Source organism: Scylla paramamosain, chromosome 41, assembly GCF_035594125.1.
Source record: "Scylla paramamosain isolate STU-SP2022 chromosome 41, ASM3559412v1, whole genome shotgun sequence".
Classification (NCBI taxonomy): Eukaryota; Metazoa; Arthropoda; class Malacostraca; order Decapoda; family Portunidae; genus Scylla; species Scylla paramamosain.
Genome location: NC_087191.1, coordinates 2234808 through 2247299, shown reverse-complemented (window position 1 = coordinate 2247299; position 12492 = coordinate 2234808). Strand labels below are relative to the sequence as shown.

General features: G+C 37.3%; 1 long non-coding RNA gene across 1 annotated transcript; it reads right to left on the bottom strand.

Moving 5' to 3' along the window:
- Positions 1–763: 763 nt before the first annotated feature.
- LOC135092789 (uncharacterized) lies at positions 764–12290 on the bottom strand. The gene is made up of 3 exons (XR_010263072.1): positions 11976–12290; positions 5150–5632; positions 764–1151 (listed from the first exon to the last, which is right to left on the bottom strand). It is a non-coding gene; the product is annotated as an uncharacterized LOC135092789 (long non-coding RNA).
- Positions 12291–12492: the final 202 nt, after the last annotated feature.

Sequence of the window (12492 nt, the reverse complement as noted above, 5' to 3'; positions counted from 1 at the left end):
CTGCAACAAGAAGGCACACAAAGTGAAGGAGATCGCATACTTGACTTTAGTTTGTTGTTCCTTTCATGGGGAACTTGTATCATTGTTAAAAGCTTAAATACTGTAAAATAGCATGGATCCATCTGAATATTTATTCAGTCAAAAGTTTATATGATGTGTAGACTATTCAAGCTTGCCAGCCTGGAGCCTGGAGCCTGTTTGTTGTAGAGTTGTCCTATGTTCTGTAGATTTGCTTGATATTATAAACAATTATGATAAAATTTTTATAAACAATTTTGTTCTTTATTTCTTTCAGTATCAGATTCAGTATTTTCTCCATCTTATGGCAGCATATATTTTCAACACAGAGTGAGGGCAGTGTCATTCCTCCTCTCCACTACCCCAACTTCTACTCCGAACACTACCGCAGCAATGAGCGGTCTGGTGTGGTGGGTGAGGATTCTTTTGAAGAGGACAACGCTTCTGCTTCATCTGAGCAGGTCAGAAGGTGGATGGCAGCAGTACTAGTAGCAGACTGGTGTTACCTTGATGCTACTGCTACATTGCATTATTTGCATAGTTTTTTTTTTCAGTTGTCATGGACTTTGTGTAATATATATAAAAGTATATGAAGCTCAAGAAACTTGTTGATAAGGTTTATGTTCAGCATACAAATTGTAGGATGCAAAGACAAGGATTGAAATATCATTGCCACAATTCCTGACAAAGCATTTGGTGCCACAGAATATTCAGCAATGTAATGTTTGTTTGGCAAACAAACCAGTTTCCCTGAATGATAGCTTTATTTCTGCAGGTTAATACAATCTCTCTATGGGGGAGAGTTTGGAGACAAAGCCAAGCATATATATATATGTGGTTTGTGAGCCAAGCATACTGATCATTACACTATCATGTGTAGTTTTAATATGTAATTTAGATCAAGGACAGTGCAGTGATTGAGGAAAAATTATTCACTAGATTTTTTCAGAGAAGTTTTATGACATAAAGGATTAATATATATTAATATATATATTGGCTCACTAGCTGCATCTCTTTAACACAGAAAGCTTTCACTAATTATCTTGGCCCAATTCATTAAGTGCATCGCTGTTGTGGGAGGGAAGATATGCAGTGTTTCCCTGCCATCTGTGGGAGTTACATTCCAGAGCCTCCTGCAAATAGTTAAAATCTGTGAATATGGGAAACCATCCTTAAAAGGATCAGAACTACCTATATTTATAGTTTAAACCTTAAACTATGCATCTCACATTTACTAAGCAATTCACTTTAAGACAATAAAAAACAGTTATTATATGTATAGTACATGATATTTTAATTAAAAAATACAGTGCACTATAAAATAAAAGGGGAATAAGTTGATATGTACAATAAACCCTTGATATAATGAACTTCTATTTACCAAATTTCAGGTATAACAACCTATTTAAGGCTGCTGTCTGCTGTCTCTCTCTCTCTCTCTCTCTCTCTCTCTCTCTCTCTCTCTCTCTCTCTCTCTCTCTCTCTCTCTCTCTCTCTCTCTCTCTCTCTCTATACACATATATAGCAAATTTTCATCTCAAGTGACCCACTCTCCCCCCCTATGTGTTCGTTATATCTTGGGTTACTGTAATTTATAACTGAAAGAATAATTTGGGCTCTTTGGGCTGAAAGACTGAGCTGGTGGTGACACCTGGCAACTCTGAAAACTCCCCATTAGTTAGGTTAGGTTAGGGAAAACTCCGCAAATATGCAAAACCATGAATATGTGAGGGAACGCTGATATATGCTATCTCTTATTTGTTGTAGATGTATTCCATTCTATTGGCATAGAACAATAGAAAAATGGCATCAAGGAAGTAGGGATGCCACCAAACTTTATGAGACTAAACATAACCTTGCACATAGAATTGCTGAACATAAAGGTATTTCTCCTTGAACTAATAATCAACCAGCTGTTCCATCATTTTCAGCAATAAGTTCCCATTCACATGAACATGATTATCCCTTTTTATGACAAAGATTTCAGAATACTACACAAGACAGAGTCCAATATGGATACAAAATTATTAGAGACAATATATATTAAACACGTAAATCCAGTACTGAATAATAACTTAACATCAAATCAATCACATATTGTAAGATAATGTTTCGGAGGCCCGTTCCAATACCATTATCATAGTGTTAGGAATCCAACTATTTCAGTCCCTCTCTCATTGCCATACAGGCAAGATGTGTATGGATACTTATTGTTTTCTGTCAATCCAGTTTATAATGTTGGTGCTTGTAGTGTTTTGTTTTTTGTGTGTAGTGCCATATGATGTGAATTTTATACAATTTTTACATAGTATTTTATTGTTTTTTTTAGCTTGAAGGTGCCTGCAGAAATAGGCAAAACAGCAACTGACGAAAGAATAAAGTTGAAGGAAACTGGAGTTTCCCTGCAAAACAAGCTATCAAGAAGACCTATACAATGTGTGTGTATATATATATATATATATATATATATATATATATATATATATATATATATATATATATATATATATATATATATATATATATATATATATATATATATCCTTGTCATCATAATGCTCTTCATTGGCACTTGAAGCATGCATCACACTTTTGTATGATTGATCGTATAATTTTTCCTGAGTGGCCCAATCACCCACACTATTACATTCACTATCCAAGTCCTTCCTTCAGCCTTGACACACGCACTGTAATGATGGAACAGTATTTTTCTGTATGTCACAACTAGATAAGTATAATCAACTAGGTTAACACACACACACATACAAGTATTTTTGAGGGCTTCAAGGAAGAGGATCTCAATGTAGCTCATACAAATACATGAATGTGGATAACTAAAGAAGAAAATGTGAAAATACAAGAAGCTTAACAGCGATGATAAAGGCATGGAAGGAAGAAACAGAAGTGGGTGGTGACAATGTAAAAAAGATATCCAGTGATATAATAGAGATGGAAAGGGAAAAATAAAACAAAGAACTGAGAAGAGGTGACAAAAATAGTGGACTTAAATAAGAAATACTGTGAAGAGATTAAGAAACTCAAGAAAGAGAATGAAGAATTAAAGAAAACTTTGCAAGAGAGGTTAGGGTTGGAGGAGTGAGAGTTAGTTACAGAGGAAGTCAAAGGTTGGAAAGAGAGAGAACAGCAAAAGGTGGACATGGAGGACATAACAAGGCAACAGCAACAGAAACAACAAGGATATGGAAAAGCAAGTGATTAGAATAATAAAGGAAAAAAGTAATCTTGTGAGAGACACAGTACAGAGAAAGATGTGTATGGTGGTATTTGGGGTCAAGGAAAAGAACCTACCCATGAAAACAGCTAGAGAGAAAGAAGTGAAAAGAACTAAGGAAATTATAGCAGAAGTGGCAGATGAAGGAGAGGGGAGAGTCGAACAAATTGAAGAGGTTTACAGGATCGGAAAGTATGACAAAAATAGAACAAAGCCAATGTAAAACAAGAATCATGTCACAAACAGCAGCAGAACATGTCTTGCAAAGAACAGGAAAATTGGCAAAAGCAAAAGGATTGAAGGAAATATGGATAAAAAGAGACATGAACGAAGAATGGAGAAGTAAACTAAAAGTCAAAAAATGAATAGAGAACACAGAAAAGTTGTGGACATGAAAGTGAGGAAATGGTGGCACAAAGATGCCACACAAGACCACCAAACAGAAGTTTAAAGATTATGTATACTAATGTAGATGGTTTGGTGTCCAGCCTACTGGAACTTGAAGACTATTTAAAGAACAATAAACCAGATGTGGTATGTTTAACAGGAACCAAACTAGAAGAGGAAATAAAGTTGGGATTTGCAAAGGAAGGATACAGTACATGGAAGAGGGACAGAAAAGGAAAGGGAAGAGAAGTGATGATATTGGTAAAAAAAAGGATATTGTTGTTGAGGAAGTGGAATATGGTGATGGAATGGTAGAAACAATGAGTGTTGTGATTAAGATCAAAAGATGTGAAAAAAGGAAAATCATTGTGAAATACATACCACCAAAAACTAATGCATGGTAGACTAATAAATTCAAAAGTATGCAACTAGAAACAAAAAAATAGTATGGAGGAAATGATAAGGAAAGGTAACAAAGTACTCTTAGTAGGTGACTTCAACACTAAAAGAATTAACTGGGAGGAGATGGAAGTAACAGAAAATGTTGGGTCATGGAGTGAAGAACTTATGCAAACCATGATGGTGAATACAACGAGACAGTGGGTGAATGAGCCTATAAGATGTAGAAGAGAAGAACCATCACAGCTGGATTTAGTGTTTATGAAAACCCCAGAAAGTAGACCAAGTATACATTGTCTGAGTTCAATGGGAAGAAGTGATCATGTGACAATAGAGATAGTACTACAGGAGAAAACAGTGTTGCACAGGAAAGAACAATACAGAATTGGAGACAGAACTATGCTAAGGCAAACTTTGCAGAGCTTAGTAAGTTTTATTGAAAAATTAAATGGAAAGAGCAATTTGAAGGTAAAGTAGTGCAAGAAAAATATGAGATATTTTTGAGCAAGTATAGAGAGGGGATGCAACAGTTTGTACGGTTATAAAATGAAAATTGGGAAACATGAACGGTATAATGGCAGTTGTGTAGAAGCAAATAAGGAAAAGGACAGGACATGGAAGAAAATGGCTATGGCCTGTTTTAAGACTATACAAGTGGAAATACCCTTGTCTGAGGCAATTTTCTCTCTCTCTCTCTCTCTCTCTCTCTCTCTCTCTCTCTCTCTCTCTCTCTCTCTCTCTCTCTCTCTCTCTCTCTCTCTCTCTCTCTCTCTCTCTCTCTCTCAAACAAAAAATAAAAAGGTGGAGAAACAAGGGGAAAGGGAGATGAATGAACAGAAGGTAGCCAAAATCAAATTTGTACATTTGTGTGTGTTTGCATTTGTTTCTTATTTGTATTTTCACAGATTGACCCAAATCTAAATTACCATTTTTAATGAGAGAGAGAGAGAGAGAGAGAGAGAGAGAGAGAGAGAGAGAGAGAGAGAGAGAGAGAGAGAGAGAGAGAGAGAGAGAGAGAGAGAGAGAGAGAGAGAGAGAGAGAGAGAGAGAGAGAGAGAGAGAGAGAGAGAGAGAGAGAGAGAGAGAGAAAAAAAATCACAAATACCTACTAACCTGGAAAGTGGAGTCCTTGATGATAAATTGGCTGGGATCAGCAGGGTGAACTGTGGCAGAAGTTTGGTGCATGGCAAATATGGCTTCAGGATGAGTAAATGGAGAGGCAGGAGGGAGTGATGGTTGTGGGAGAGATGATGAGTGAGCAGAAGGTGAGAAGGATGAGGAGAAAAAAGGTGATGGTGCAGAGAATGATGAGGAATGGACTAATGAGGAAGGGGAAATGTGAGATAATTTTGAGGACTCGAAGGCAGTAATAACAGGTGGTGTAGTGCTGAGGTGAGTATGGTCTGAGGCATGGCCAGGAGCTGCTGTATGACCAGATTTCTGAGTTTCCAGTGAAAGTGTCTGGCCAAGAGTTGGAGATCTGGCAGAGAAGCTGTGGTCAGAGGAAGGAGGCTTGGCTGCTGCACCAGACCCATACACCACATCTTTGAAGTGGCTATGGCCTTGAGGTGCAGCCAGGTAGCTGTAGCTCACCACCTGCCAGAGAAAAGCTTTTTTAACCTCACTGCCTGCCAGGGAAGAGCTTTTTTTAATTTCCATTTTAATCTTACATGATTAAGGTCATATGATTAATAGTTATACCATCATCTGTATATCTAGCCTGGAGGTTGAGATGTGATGGAATGATTCCAAATGTGAATGTATACCATATTAAATCCTTGTCTCTACTTTCCTCCAAATGAGATCCATGGGCCTTGTAAAAAAAAGTTGGGAGTCCAATCTTTTAAAACTAGTAACTCTAATATTAGAGATTTGAGAGACAGAATGAAGCATAATTAAAGCTTTGATAAGCATTTATAAATCTGTACATTCTTTCAATTTTTTTTTCACCATTTTTGAATGGCATATTGGAGTGATTTGAGTCAAAAATAACAATTTTGAACACTTTTGTTTCTATTTGTTGGTAATGTGTAATACCACTGATGAGAGACAAACTTTGTGCTTGGAAGGAAAGAACTGACACCCTTGCTCTATAAATTCTGCTTTACTGCATGCCACAAGTTTTATAATTTATATCAGAACTATTTCTAGACTAACCACTTCATAAGCATAATCATTTTGTCATCACAGTTTTCACTATGCTGCCTTATCACCATTGTGCTACAGTGATCTCAGATGCTTCTGATTTCATAATGAAAGTTAGGGTTCACTTTAAAACCAGTTGACAACTGATAGTCTAAATTCCAATCCAAGAAATGAATTTTGTATCATAAATGAATGAAAGTGCTTGATTGTTCTACAAGTTTGGTGAGGATTGAGGTTGCTGGTTAGTTCTGGGGAGCAGATTAGTAAAATTCTGAAGAAGTATTTTTTAACTGTCTTCACCCAGGAAAACATGCAGGAAATGCTGGATAGTGAGATTTTTAGAGCAGAAGAGAATGAGAAGCTGAAAGATATTACCATAATTAAGGAGATAGTGGAACAGGTGATAGATAGGCTAAGAAAGTTCAAGACACCAAGACCAGATGAAATATATCCCAGAGTAGTTGGGTTTAGGAAGGGGGATAAAAACCCAGGGAGGAGTTAGGATTCTTTTAATCTCTATCGTTTCGGCTGAATAGCCATCCTCAGAGAGACTGATTTACATGAGTGAAAACACACTATTTATAACAACATACAAAATTTTCTCATTTGACATTCGTACAGAGTATTGCCATCCTGGCGTGTACCTCACCTAATTTTATTTTCCTAGTCAGTGGCATTATCCGCCTACATGACGAGCCTTTACTGGGGATTTTCCTTGTACCTGACCTGAGGGTCAATCTGGCGGAATTACCCACCCACCTGATAAAACCTTCTCTGTGGTTAATGACTTCCCTAGTTGTTATGAGGGCTGCCTCTATAGCTTATCTCATTCTTTTCTTCAATCCAACTTTAATTTCTTTAGCCTCTTCCCATTTTGGTAGGTGTTTACATTTTTCTATGTGCAATACAAGGGAGTTTGATGTGTTGTGTTTTAAAACATCTTTCCTATGCTCTGCTATTCTTGTTTTAAGTCCCCTGCCTGTTTCTCCTATGTACTGCTTTGTACAACCTTTGCATGGTATGCTGTACACTACGCTGTTATTATTAACAAGTCCGGTCTCTTTAGTCCTCGTTAGCTCACCAATTTTCTCTCCCGCTAATGTTGCTATTTTTAATCCTGTTCTAGACAAATATTTATTAATTATGGAAGCCTTGTCCGAATTTGATACACATATATACCTCTCTCTTTCTCTGGTTGTACAGGGATCTTTATTCTCTTTGTTTTCAGTTGTTATTTTCTTTGCCTTATTCTTAAGCCTAACAAGAAGCCCTTCAGGATAACCCAGCTTTTTGAAAGTTGATATGATATATCGTATTTCTTGCTCTAGGAAGTTGTTGTTGCAAATTCTGAATGCTCTTAAGTAAAAAACAATAATCACACCAGATTTGACTCTCATGCTGTGGGCTAAAAGGTAGTGAATGAAATCGTCCTTATTGGACGTCTAGAACAGGATTAAAAATAGCAACATTAGCGGGAGAGAAAATTGGTGAGCTAACGAGGACTAAAGAGACCGGACTTGTTAATAATAACAGCGTAGTGTACAGCATACCATGCAAAGGTTGTACAAAGCAGTACATAGGAGAAACAGGCAGGGGACTTAAAACAAGAATAGCAGAGCATAGGAAAGATGTTTTAAAACACAACACATCAAACTCCCTTGTATTGCACATAGAAAAATGTAAACACCTACCAAAATGGGAAGAGGCTAAAGAAATTAAAGTTGGATTGAAGAAAAGAATGAGAAAAGCTATAGAGGCAGCCCTCATAACAACTAGGGAAGTCATTAACCACAGAGAAGGTTTTATCAGGTGGGCAGGTAATTCCGCCAGATTGGCCCTCAGGTCAGGTACAAGGAAAATCCCCAGTAAAGGCTCGTCACGTAGGCGGATAATGCCACCTGACTAGGAAAATAAAATTAGGTGAGGTACACGCCAGGATGGCAATACTCTGTACGAATGTCAAATGAGAAAATTTTGTATGTTGTTATAAATAGTGTGTTTTCACTCATGTAAATCAGTCTCTCTGAGGATGGCTATTCAGCCGAAACGTTAGAGATTAAAAGAATCCTAACTCCTCCCTGGGTTTTTATCCCTCTTCCTAAACCCAACTACTTGTCAACATGAACAGTTCATATCCCAGAGTACTTAAGGAATGCAAAGAAGTTATTAGTGAACTGTTAGTTTCTGCCTTTAGGAAATCACTTGAGATACTGGTAATGTGGAGGCAAGTGAATATAGTACCCAGCTTTAAGAAAGCAGATTTAAGCTTAACTTCTGTTGTAGATAAAATAATGAAGTCAGTAATAGTAAAGAACATTAGGGAACATTTAGACAAACATAACTTGATAAATTGGTCACAGCATAGCTTCACAAAGGGGAAGTCTTACCTGACAAACTTGTCAAGATTTTACTGTAAAGTTTACAGGGCAGGAGATAATGGTGATAGTTATGACATCCTATATCTGGACTTCTGTGAAGTGTTTGACAAGGTACCCCATCAGAGACTCCTGAGAAACGTTAGGGCACACGGAATAGATGGGAAGGTGTTAGGGTGGATAAGGTTGTGGCTAAGTGACAGGCGACAGAGTCGTAATAAACAGCTCTAAATCCGAGTGGGATTAAGTAATTAGTGGGGTGCCACAGGGATCAGTATAAGGGCCATTGATGTTTTTAATATACATCAGTGACTTGGATAGTGGAATTGGTTGTGACGTTAGTAAATTTGAGGATGACACGAAGATAGGTAGATTAATTAGATTAGAATTGGATGCCATCCCCTTGCAGGCAGATTTGGATAGGATGAACGAATGGACAGACAGATGGCAAATGCAGTTTAATATCAAAAAATGCAAAGTACTTAGCATAAGTAGAGGAAATCCACACAGAAGGTACACAATAAACAATGAACTTCTGGTAAGTTTAGGGTACAAAAAAGATTTAGAATTTATGGTTAGCTCTAAATTCCATATAAGAAAGCAATGCATGGAGGCCAGAAACAGGGCAAATAGGATATTACGATTTATTTTTAAGAGTGTTAAAAGTAGAAGTCCCGAAGTAATATTAAAGTTATATTTGGTGCTGGTCAGACCTCATCTATATTATGCTGTGCAGTTCTGGTCCCCCATATTACAGGAAGTATATAGGTCTTTTAGAATCAATGCAAAGGAGAATGGCTAAAAGGATACAAGGAGTGAGGAGTATTCCTTACAAAGAGAGATTGAAGCTGTTAAATTTACATTAAGAGAGATGTAGGTTAAGAGGGGACCTGATAGAAGTCTTTAAATGCTATAAGGGTTACAACACAGGGGATGTAAGCAAAATTCTTAGGATTAGTAACCAGGATAGAACAACAAATAACAGTTTTAAGCTTGAAAAATTTAGTTTAAAAAAGAGATAGGAAGGAATCAGTTCTCAAATAGAGTGGTAGATGAATGGAATGGACTCAGTAATCAGGTTGTTGGTGCTGGGTCATTAGGAAGCTTTAAGAGAAAATTAGAGATTTATGGATGGGGATTGATAGGGGGAAATAGGTAAGTATATTTCATACAGGAACTGCCACATGTATGCCTGATGGTTTCTTGCAGCTTCCATTTTTTATGTTCTTATATTCTTATGAGTGTGTATCTTGAACCTGAGATATTGTGCTTGTCTTATTATCACAGGGATATTGATCATAGAAAAGAAACACTGATCTTTTGTACTTACATTTTTTTTTTTTTTCGTGAATGTGAAAGAAAATGCCCTGACAGAATTAATTTTTCTTTTTAAGGAACATAATGAAAAAAAGTTATATTTGCAATTGTCATGTTTGGAATGATTGGGTTAACTATAATTAGCCTTAGTTTGTGTTGGCTACACACACTGGATCATGTGTGTTGCTGCTGTCATTATTAATGAGTGTAATTTCCAGAAATGTGATTTCAGTACTCTCCTAGCAAGTCAGTTAAACACACATGATTTATTCAAAGCAAAAGACTATTCAGTGTATTTGAAGACTACTTGATATTGATAATAAAACCCATCTTAATGCTTACTTTTAGTTTTTTTTTTTCTGATTTTATTTTCAGACAAGGATATGTTCACATTGTTGTTGTTGTTGTTGAGGAGAAACTGTTGTTCTTAGTGAGCTATGAAAGCCCTGACCAATTCATAGCTATGAATGTTCCATGGTTCTTAGTTGCGAATGGTTTTGCTTTAAAAAATTACCAGCACTAAGATGTTCATAGCCCACTAAGATAAATTTTAGAAGCATCTGGGAATGTGGCTTCTGGCTCCTCAGGGGTATGTTGTTGTCCGTCATAATAATGAAAGGCTTATGTGTTGTGTAAAAGTAAAATTAAGATAGCAGCCTGTTATTTATGGATAGCAAGCAGGCTGGAGGGAGGGAGAGTGTGAAGTGTGTGGGTGTCGTGGTGGGGAAGTGTCTCAGTGTGACACGTGAATTGACAGCACGAGCTGTCAATGGCTGACTCTTCTCGTGCTGCTGTGGCGAGGGAGTTATTCTCTCTGGCCCCAGCAACTGATAGCTATCACTCAAGCGTGACAAAAAGGTTCTGTGGATAATTTCACTTGGATGGATTTTGACCCTAATGTGGGGTCCATTCTGATGTCTGCACTCTCTCTCGTCACATTAGGAAGGTTGGGGAAGACAATGCAATAAAATAGTAATTTTGACCACAAGGGCACTTAGATCACTCTGGCTCTGGGAACCTCATATAATATCTGATGCAATATGATCATAGGATAGTGCAATTAATATTTTTTTTTCCCCTTTTCCCCCCTTTTTTTTTTTTTTTTTTTTACGTAGGAGGGACACTGGACAAGGGCAACAAAAATCCAATAAAAAAAAGCCCACTGTGATGCTAGTTCCAGAAAAGGGTCCAAACCAGTAGTCAAAAATTAAAGGATAAGTGTCTTGAAACCTCCCTCTTGAAGGAATTCAAGTCATAAGAAGGTGGAAATACAGAAGCAGGTAGGGAGTTCCAGAATTTACCAGAGAAAGGGATGAATGATTGAGAATACCAGTTAACTCTTGCATTAGAGAGGTGGACAGAATAGGGGTGAGAGAATGAAGAAAGTCTTATGCAGCAAGGCTGCAGGAGGAGGAGAGGCATGCAGTTAGCAATATCAGAAGAGCAGCTAGCTTGAAAACTGCAGTAGAAGATAGCTAGAGATACAATATTGCAGCGATGAACAGAGGCTGAAGACAGTCAGCTGGAAGTGAGGAGTTGATGAGACGAAAAGCTTTTGATTCCACCCTGTCTAGAAGAGCAGTAATAGTAGAACCTCCCAGACGTGTGAAGCATACTCCATATTTCGTGCCCTCTAAGGGGTGTGATGTTCCCTTGTGGCACACGATAATTACAAATCCTATCACTGGATTAAGAGAAATACAAATACTGACACTTTTATGATTTTTAATAAATAATGGAATAATCCGAAATAATAATAATAAGAAAGGAATTCAGAAATATAAAAATAAATGGTAGCGTATTCTTCAATTACATAAAAACTACGATGGAGATATTTTCGCGACTACTGAGTTGTGGGGGAGACCAGAGAATAAATAAATAAATAACAAATATATACCCAAAAAGTATGTATATACCTGAGGACAGTCTCACACGGTGATCTCGAACCAGGTGGTTTCACTAGTCCCGTGGAGAAAACCAACAAAAAAAGAACGAAAAAATGCGAATATCTATCCACTCAGAAATAGTTTATCAACAGGAATATCTGAGGAGAATCCGAGAGAGACTGGCTTTAGTAAAATTATTGTTAAATAAACACTTACTTAATATTACAGGAATGGAGGGGGAGATTATCAGACCGCATGCTCACCTGAGGAGAATCCGAGAGAGACTGGCTTTGCTTGTGAGGAGATCGGCGGGAAACTAAGGATAAAGGTTTCCAATGGGGAAATTTATTAAGTTATAATTTTGTTTTTAGTAGGGGGGGAGCGACTAGGTTGTGAGTTCAGGGATGAAAAATATGAATAATTAAGTTACTGTTTACTTTATAGTTGTTACTTTAAGAAGTTTAATTCAATGGACTTTTGAAATCAATTGGGGAATTAGTCAAAGTCTGGTATCTCTTCCCGGCTTGTGAAGCAACAGGGGTAAGAGGACGGCGAAGCAAAAAGACTTATTAGATTCGTCAACCTCATTGGCGCGGCGTAATTATCTGGGATTTGTTTGAGCTGGTTTAAGACCTTACCATTATAGAACTAATTTTATCGTATTAAGGGCTCCCCATTCTCTGGGATTAGGTGAAAAATTCGCCTCTATAACCTGGCCAAGCAGGAGAAATTA